At 35.2% G+C, this 9,795-nt stretch overlaps 1 long non-coding RNA gene across 1 annotated transcript; it reads right to left on the reverse strand.

Moving 5' to 3' along the window:
* Positions 1-7,805: 7,805 nt before the first annotated feature.
* On the reverse strand, positions 7,806-9,410 carry LOC110895527. The gene is made up of 2 exons (XR_002567226.2): positions 9,100-9,410; positions 7,806-8,310 (listed from the first exon to the last, which is right to left on the reverse strand). It is a non-coding gene; the product is annotated as an uncharacterized LOC110895527 (long non-coding RNA).
* Positions 9,411-9,795: the final 385 nt, after the last annotated feature.

Here is a 9,795-nt window from a genome sequence, read left to right on the forward strand (position 1 = left end):
AGGATCAACTAGTCAAAGTAAAAGTCATGCAAATTGTATGGACAGAAGGCATTCAAGGACCACTAGTGGCTATAAGAGTCATTCACAGTGCCTTGCTAAAGATGTATGGTATAGCTACTCTCACTTTGTATTAAACTAGAGATGCAATTTTGACCAATTTTAATAACGGGTCGCAAATGGGTCAAAAGTCCCATCAATGTATCTTTTATGCGTAAAGCCCCCTAAATCTTTTAGTTCAAAAAATTAAATTACTACTGCAATTCGTGGAATCATGCCACCTCTAGAAATGGAAAACACGTATTGCAGTATTAATTTAATTTGTCTAAGAACCTGATAGTATTCCTTCAACTACTCCAATACGTGTTATCATGCCCCCAACCCGCCCAAAAATGCATACATTAGGAGTGCCTAAAGCGCGCATGACATGATGCAGTGATGAGATCGCATCATGCGATGCAATTCGATGATGTGTGAAACACATGATGTGGTCTGATGCGGCGCTTTATGCAATTGGCAATTATTTGAACATATAGGGCCGTGATTGCAATGGGTTTGAGTTGTTGAATTATGAATGAACAACTCTGACCATCGATTGAGCAATGGGTTTGAGTATTTAAACAAATTAGACCATCAGAAAAATCTGACTAGAAATGGTGAGAGTATTTTTTTTTTTTTTTTTTTTTTTTTGTGTTTAAAGGTTAAAGTTAAAATATTGTCTATAGTATTTTTATAATAACAAAATATGGAAGCCCGTTGTACACAATGGGAACAAGAGTGGGCCGAGCGTGAACTGGAGCGGGCCGGAAATGCAGTATGGTAAAATTCGTCGCTAAAGGTGCCAAAAGTCATCGCTAAAACCTTTAGCGGCGACTTGTCGCCGCTAAGGGCCGCGGCTAATGCTCCGTCGCTAATGGCCAAATGTCGTCGCTAAAGATGTCGCCACTAAAAGTCAAAAAAAAAAAAAAAAAAAAAAAAAAAAAACGTTTTACTACTATTTCCAGTTGTACCAAAAGACAATTGAACCTTTTTTAACTTTTCCCTAAACATACTTCAAACATTAACATAAACATCAAATTTAAAACATAGAATACCACAAACATACAAGTATTTTGTCTTAATTAAGTCCTAAGTACATAAATACTTAAAACAAAAGAGCTACGTAAGTCCAAGTATTTAGTAGGTCCCACAAATTTGCTACAAATATGCTTGTCGTAAATCTGGCAGTTTTCTAGTAGTGCATACATGATGTATGCGCTTCGTGCGTCACTGCATCGACATCACGCATCGTCTTTTGGGATCAAAACGCATTGCATCACCACACGCTTTTGAAAACCAAACTCTCGCCCAGACACGCTTAACTATGTAATTTTGATGGGATCCAGTGCAATAGTGTTGGTATGATCGCAACCTCTAAAATAAACTGTTCATTATAAAATTAGCATCAAACATGCAATACATGAAAAAATCCTAAATTTCTACATCAAGTAAAGGAGAATCCTGATGTAGACTATTTAGTTATGATTGTCTAAAGAACCTAAAAGTATTCCTTAAATCCTTCCACTAGACACTAAGAAACTAAGACCTACAATGGAGATACAGTAGACACCTTCATACTATAAATACCAGTGGACTACAATATCAACCATTGTGCTTTCACCACCCTACCTCTACTTTACAATTCGTTTTCGTATTAAGTAACATCAAACCTTACATTTTTCTATTTATAGTCATGGTCAGCTTCAAGATTAACTCTCAATTCATCCTCTTGTTGATAATAGCTTGCAATGCAATCATATTACTCGAGGGAAGACAACTAAAACCCTCGAAACAAGAAACACAAACCACACATACCTTTAATGCACTGCATAACCCTTTAACAGTTGCAACCACCTTTCAAGTTTCAGCCACAGGCGGGACCCCTACTGCCTTTCGACCTACTAACCCAGGTAGCAGTCCCGGTGCAGGCCACTCGTTTACCAAACAAGGTTCATATTCTAATTCGGAAGCAGTTGCTGATGCCTTCAAACCCACAAAACCTGGAAACAGCCCAGGTGCCGGTCATTCTATACACATCCAATTTACTAAGCCAAAAGCTTAGATTGATACAAGTTAAAAAAAAAAAAAAAAAAAAAAAAAAAAGTTGGGTTGTAGTTTATATAGTTACATTTGTTGTGAATACCACATTATGGCTAAAAATCACATGGCCTGTTCTTGCTTTCTTAGTTGCATTTTGTTATTTCAGTCACCGTAAACTTAGCAATTGATCTTTAATAAATAAATGTTGAATTATTGTACAATATCTCTATCCCTTTTGATAAAAAGCGAGGAGTAACTCAAAGTCTGTTTACATGTCAATGAAATGGTTTCTTGCAGTTAAACGAAACGCTAACACGGGCATGGGCGGATCTTAGTTAAGAACGCCAACTTAAAGTTGATAAAAATGTAAAGGGAATGAGAGGGTGTAACCGACTTGTGAGAATCGATACGTGCAATCAGCATATGTCGCACCCATCCAGCAAACCATCACGTCTCAGACTTTTGCTTTAGTTCACAAGTGGTTGACAAGTCTAAGCCATGAGCTAAAACACACGTTCACCTTACTGCATGCATGACATACACTATTTCCATGTTCATGTTTACAGTGGCGAAGCTTGACCCGAATGACGGGGGGGTCGAAAACGTATATACCCAAAAATTTCTATAGAACCGAGGAGTCGAAAACGTATATACCCAAAATTTTCTATACGAAAACTACATATATAACGGCCATCACTACCGGTATCGGCTGTCGAATCGGGCGGGAAAGAGTGAGGTTGGAAATACTTTCTTTTATTCTTTTCATATACTTGCACTTGGTCGTCGAGAGAGTCTTGAGGCAAGATCTCCTCTATAACAAGTGGGTTATCGTCAGACATTCCTCTATCTTGACAAAAGGAACAAAAAAAACATACACAGATTAATAAGGATTAAAGACACACTCCTTGTGTTGGAGGTCATTGTAGGTGCCTCTGATGGTGGTTACAAATTCTCTGAACAATTAAGCCATGGTCTGAACATCCATCCATTGTACTATATATGCTATTTAAACAGAATAGTACAACAAAAACAAAAGAAAATGGTCTTGTGGAAAATGTAAGGTTTGACTTAATCAGTCATTGGAGGGATGATAATGAGGCCTCTATTGGCAATCAGAGTCTTGTAAAATCGTGTCCAATATCGCAGCTCAATAATGGTCAGGCGCTTGATTGATTAATTGACTGTCTTGTATTGGATATGCCCCTTAGTTTGATAAAAAAAAAAATACTCATTGCCATTTCCAAATACATTCTTTCTATTTTAGTTTGTATAAAAGTTTATCCCAAAAAATTGAAAATTGAAATATAAGATGCAAAACCTAGGGAAATAGTAGATTATTCAACTACCCAAAAATAAAAATAAAAATAAAAATAAAAAACAAAAATAAAAACAAACACACTTACAAATATAATTAGGGTAGACGAGTATGCATGTTTCAGAGTTAATCGATCCAAGTTTTACCTAGTACGTGTGAAAATTTTTAAAACCAATCACATACATGTCACATATGTTTTGGCTTTCGGTTTGCCTGTCAGGTTCAAGGTTCAGGTGGGTTTGTCATCCCCGAATGAGAGGGGTTCAAATAACAAAACTGGGGATTTCACTCCAATGCAAATCAAAATCTGTAGGTTAAATCATAATAAGTAGAAGAAAACTTCTAAACATTTATAAATTAAATACCTATTCAATAATAAATGAGTTGAAATTCAAAATAAAAAAGTACCTTTGTAAAGCAAGATTAAAATAAGGTTACACAGCATCCACATACCATATTTTCAAAAAAAAAATAATAAATAAATAAATAATAATAATAATAAAGCAAAAACAAAAAATTAAGTGATAAAGAAAACAACATTTTAATGTTATTATATCCAATAATTTTTTTTTTTTTTTTTGAGCAATCTACAAATACATAGCTATTAATATAAAACACTTATCTCTATCTCAACCCATGGCTCTAACAAAGCTAAGCCTAGCTGTTGTTATACTCACTCTGATCATTATTGACCTTGGCGTTCGGTATGTTGAAGGCAGGCAGTTAAAACAAAGCAGATATGGTGCACCACCTGCAAATTCTACTGACTAAACCTATGGCACACACACCACCAACAATTTCACAGACCATGACTATGGTTGAATCTCAGATGCAGCCACTGGCACCAGCACCACCACCACCACGTGGTGCAGTGAAGACTTAGCGCAAACAACTTATAAGTATGCATGGCTGATGGCTCATGTAATATTTGGTGTAATATCATATATATAGTTCATCTGTCATTCAATATTGTATAAACTTATTATAATTAATTAATTAAATGTGATGCACTTGCTCACAAGAAAATAGTGTAGTATTAAAAGAACATGACCACATTGAAACATTCTATATATCTTGTTATAAGTGATAACCCTTAAAATTTCAAAACTAATAGAATAATTTTTTAGTGTTAACAAAAAGCATTAAACTGCAGAAATCATGCAAATATTTTTCTCTTGAGAGTGGTAGCAGTTAAAATCACTTGGACATTATCAAAACAATTAAATCAAATCATTTCAATACAGTATATTGTATGTGACATAACTATTTGCTCTTTGGAATAAATGAGCAATAGATACAATAACAAATGCAACACTATGGTTGAGAGATGCAACAAGAACATACCTCCATGAATGCTTTTTCACGAGTTTGTCCGTCCACAAAGATGCCCATGGATGAAATGATGGGGCACCATATAAAAAACATAACATTCAAAATGATTTACGTAAAAAGTGGACCCGGTCACCCGACTATAAAATCGTACGGACAAATGCATTACAGGATTTGTCTATATAACGCAGTGATGTATAAAAACTGATGTGACAGTGTCACATAAAGTGGCATTCTTATGGATTAATAAAATTTGATACACACATATTTATAATTTATAAATGTATATAGTGTCCCTAGTTTTGACCGTTATCGTCTGTCCACACGGACACCCCCCGGCATATGTCCTTGAAAGATCACAGCAATGGGTGTTTGTCATTGGCCTTGCCACCTCCATTCTTAAGGTGACCATTAAAGATGTCGTAAGGGTACATTGATGAGTAACTCTACAGTACAATCAATAGGGCGTACGGAGCTTATTTATATCATATATAAATAAGGATATATATAATATACCAAAAGATCCTTATAGACCATCCCACCATATTAAGTCACTATCATCCAATGATTTTCACATTATACTAACAATATTATATTACTAAAATCTCACTATGTGTGAACTACAGCCTTGCATATTAGAGAATCATATTCTTATTGTCCCTTACTAAACTAATTAATAACCAACTTTCTATTTAAATAAGTTTAGTGGAAGGAGTGCAACTAAGCAAGCACTCCAAGGGTTATGGAGCCAACCATAAAATGTCATCTAAGAAAAGAAAAGAAAAAAAAAACAAATTGTTTTAAATTCCACTATGAACGGAGGTACAAATGTCCGCAGGAAGAAAAGTTTAAAGTTAATCATTCTATTTTCTGGTTTGACTTCTAATAAACTCATCGCAAAGGAAACAAGAGTGGTAGGTCCCGAACGGGTATCAGTGGAATTGAAATAATAATTTTTTATTAGTCCTGGAATATGAAAATTTCTTTGCGACAAACAGATAGGAGGAGCACATAAAAAGTGAAGGTATAAGTCCAAAAATTGATAGGAGGAGCAAGTGGTTGACACATATAAAAAATGGAAAAAAAAAAAAAGCACATTATGATGTGCTTGATTAGGGTTTGGTCAAACAAACCGCAAACTATGACTCTGTGTAAGCCAGTCATTATCAGCCACTTTTTCTTCAATTGGTAGTGATTTCATTAAGAAGATTACCACCTCTAAAAAGTGCATTTAGAGGTTTTACTATTGATCAGAATACTAGTTGGTACTACTGCATATAACTTTATTTTAGAACAAACAAGAAACCTTTAGACAATAAGCAAATATATAAGATGCAGTCATGAAATTACGCCTTCTACTTGAAGTTTATTAGTAAACATGATGTTACTCCATTTCCTTCTTAGTACTCAAAGATTACCTATGTAGTTAAAGGCACCTTAGGCGCCCATGTGAGGCGAGGCGAGGCGAGGCGCAGCAAAACCGACTTGATTGCAGCACGTCGAATTAAACCAGGAACAAACAGGCTTGAACCGGCAAAACACTTGTCTTAACCGCCAAAAGTAGTTTCAAACGCTTTGAACCAATCTAGATCAGTGTAAAACAGCCGAAAACAAGTCTGAAACACCTAACACTGGCCTGGACCGGACGTGCGCCTTGCTTGTCTCGGGTGTGCGCTTTTTACACCCAGGCGATAGGCTCACCCTTTGCACCTTGTGTGGTCTTTGAGCCTTTAACTATCAGCATACAACTGAATCCATTCAGCTCAAATCAAAAGATGAGCTCACTCTAAAATCCAAAAGACATATGGACACAATTAAATATAATTTAGGCATTTAGCAGAACGGATACTTATCTAACATTCTAACTTCTAGAGAAGAGAGCATGTAAGAACATCATACTTTCATTAATTAGTTTACAAAAATTTTAAATGCAAAACTTAACAAAGAAAGTCTTGTTTATACAGTTTTAATTAATGAAAAAAAGATATCTATTTAGTATGCCTATCAGTTAGGATAAAACTGACAAACCACAGTGTTGCATGGAACCTTAGACTAGTCTGTGAGTGCACATTTCAAGCTTGCTCTAATCAAAATAAATCCACTATGTTCAACTGCTAAAGGCAATCTAATAAGATATGTAGACTACAAGACAGTTGTATTTCACTATATTCTGTCGACCGCAAGAGCTTAATCTTTTATATAAGCCATCCAGACAAAATTAATCAGTGGAAAGGACTAGGGAATCTCTTGGTGGTGATAAAGCTAAGTCATTTGATATTATAACTCACAAAATCTTATTAGCTGATATTATTGAAAAATACAAGATTTTGATTAATCATATCACTCGTGCAAGGATCAAGTAGTCAAAGTAAAAGTCAAGCAAATTGTATGGACAGTAGGCATTTAAGGACCACTAGTGGCTATAAGAGTCACTCACGCTGCCTGCTGAAAATGTATGGTATAGCTACACTCACTTTAGATATACAACTTTGACCCCTTTACTTAATAACGGCTTGATTCTGGTCATGACAGATTCTAGTTATGTTTTACATAATAAATTAAAAGGAAACAGGTTACAAGTCAAATGAATCATGAGTGTATCTTTTATGCATACAACCTCCTATATCATTTTATCAAAAAATAAAAAAACTTCATGCAATGCAACTCCATGATGTGCACACCACATGATGTGATCTGATGCAGTTGACCAATATTTGAACAAATTGGACGGTGATTGCAGTGGGTTCAAGTTCTTAATTGAACTATGTCTATGATTGAAGTATTAAACACATATGACCATCAACAATGAAATAATGGGTTTGCGTATTTAGACAAATTAGACCGTAGAGTGAAAAAATCTGACTAGAGATGGTGAGACTATCTTATATTTTAGTGCTTAATATATAGTTAACAAGTTTAAATAAATACTGTCTATAGTACTTTTATTTTAATAACAAATGCCTCATCTACATGATGCGCCAACTTCATGCACCACTGCTTCGCCACACACTTTTGAAAACAAAGCTCTCACATAAACACGCTTAACTACGTCGTTTTGATGGGATCCGGAACATTAAGGCTGGTATGACCACAATCACTATTCATAAGAAAATTAGTTATGATTGTCTAAAAGTATTCCATGAATCCTTCCACTAGTCACTAAGACCAACAAGGAGTTACAACAGTACATACCTTCAAACTATAAATACTAGTGCACTACAATATCAACCACCACCCTTCCTCTATCTAACAATCTGTTTTCACTAACAGCATACCTTATATTATTCTTCTCACAGTCATGGTCAACTTTCAGATAAACTCACAATTCATCATCTTGTTGATAATAGCTTGCAATGCAATCCTCCTATTAGTCGAGGGAAGACACTTGAAACAAGAAACACAAGCTACACATACCTCAAATGCATTGCAAAACCCTTTAACCGCTGCAACTGGCTTTCAAGTAGGCGGGACCCCTACTGCCTTTCGACCTACCACACCAGGTAGCAGTCCCGGAGCAGGTCATTCATTCACCAAACAAGAGTCGTATTCTAATTCAGAAGCAGTTGCTGATGCGTTCAAACCCACAAAACCTGGAAACAGCCCGGGTGCTGGTCATTCTATACACATCCAATTTACTAAGCCAAAAGCTTAGATTGATTGATGCAAGTTAAAAATAACAAGTTGGGTTGTAGTTTACATGATAGTTATATTCGTTGTGAATTCTGCTTAAGAGCCATAGATTACATGCATGGCCTATTCTTCTCTTACTTTCTTAGTTGCATTTTGTTATTTCAATCACTGTAAACTTGGCAATTTCATGTATAATAAAGGTTGAATTATTGTACATTATCTCAACCCCTTTCGATAAAAAGAGAGGAGTAAGTAAATCAAAAGGCTGTTTACGTATCAAGAAAATAACGCGAGAATGGGCGGATTTTAGTTGGGTCCACACACACACACACACTAAAAGTTCAAAATCCGCTACTGAACTTGAGCTATTGATCTTTTCGAGGAAATTACATGTAAGAAGAGCCAACTGATAACTTTAAACACTTCCCTTATTGGAAAAGAATCTAACTGCACATGAATGCCATTTTCATCAAAGCATGCTTTTATTATTTTAATTATTTTCCCCTTTTGCTTTAAATCCCAGTTCCCAATTTATAACCTTTTACTAGTATACCTTTATAAACCCTAATTGTAGACACAAAAGATCCTCAATTACTACAAGGGTTACTTTACAGGTAATAAGAGAATTATAAAATGTGAAATCACCAAAATGTCTTTTTTTTTTTTTTTTTTTTTAAACCCAGTTCATTAAAAATCAAGAACACCAAATTAAAGATGATAAAAATGTAAAGGGAATGAGATTGGGTTACCGATTTGAAAGATTGTTACAATGGCGGTGACAAGAAGAGAGAATGATTCATCGGCGCCGGAAAAGATGAAGGTTTGGCGGTCTTAGGGTGGCAGCGGGAGGTTGATGGCGATGGCAGACGAACAGCGGAGGTGTTTGTGAGTCTGTGCGATGGTGGCAATTGCAAGATTCGAAACAAACAGTTAAACTCGCACCAACTGGATTCATACAAGGTGTTTTGTCCCTTCTCGTTAGTGTGTGGGTTCTAGCATTACTTAAAACTAGTGGGGAATACTTTAGTTGTGGCGTTAAGGGTGTGCATAAGTTGTTGAATCGAACTGAATTGCCCTGTGCAACCCATATCAACCCATATCGCCTGTGAAATTTACAAGTATTTACTTTGTAGAAAAATTATTATGTTCATCGGTATACACGTTAGTCCATTTTAAACAAAAAATTATATGTAAACGTAATGAAAAAAAAACTGTAAAAAAAAAATTATATGTAAACGTAATGAAAAAAAAATCACGTAGTAACAATATGCTCAAAAGCTTTAAAGAGCAAAAAAAACTGTAAAAAAAAAAAAAAAAAAACAAATAAGCACACTATGCACATTAAACATTATATAACACTATAGAATGAAAGTTATATAGAAGTTATAATAAATTAACTAAAGAGTATAATTTGATAGTATACGCACACCATTCGTTACAACAAT

This window comes from Helianthus annuus, chromosome 12, assembly GCF_002127325.2.
Source record: "Helianthus annuus cultivar XRQ/B chromosome 12, HanXRQr2.0-SUNRISE, whole genome shotgun sequence".
NCBI lineage: Eukaryota > Viridiplantae > Streptophyta > Magnoliopsida > Asterales > Asteraceae > Helianthus > Helianthus annuus.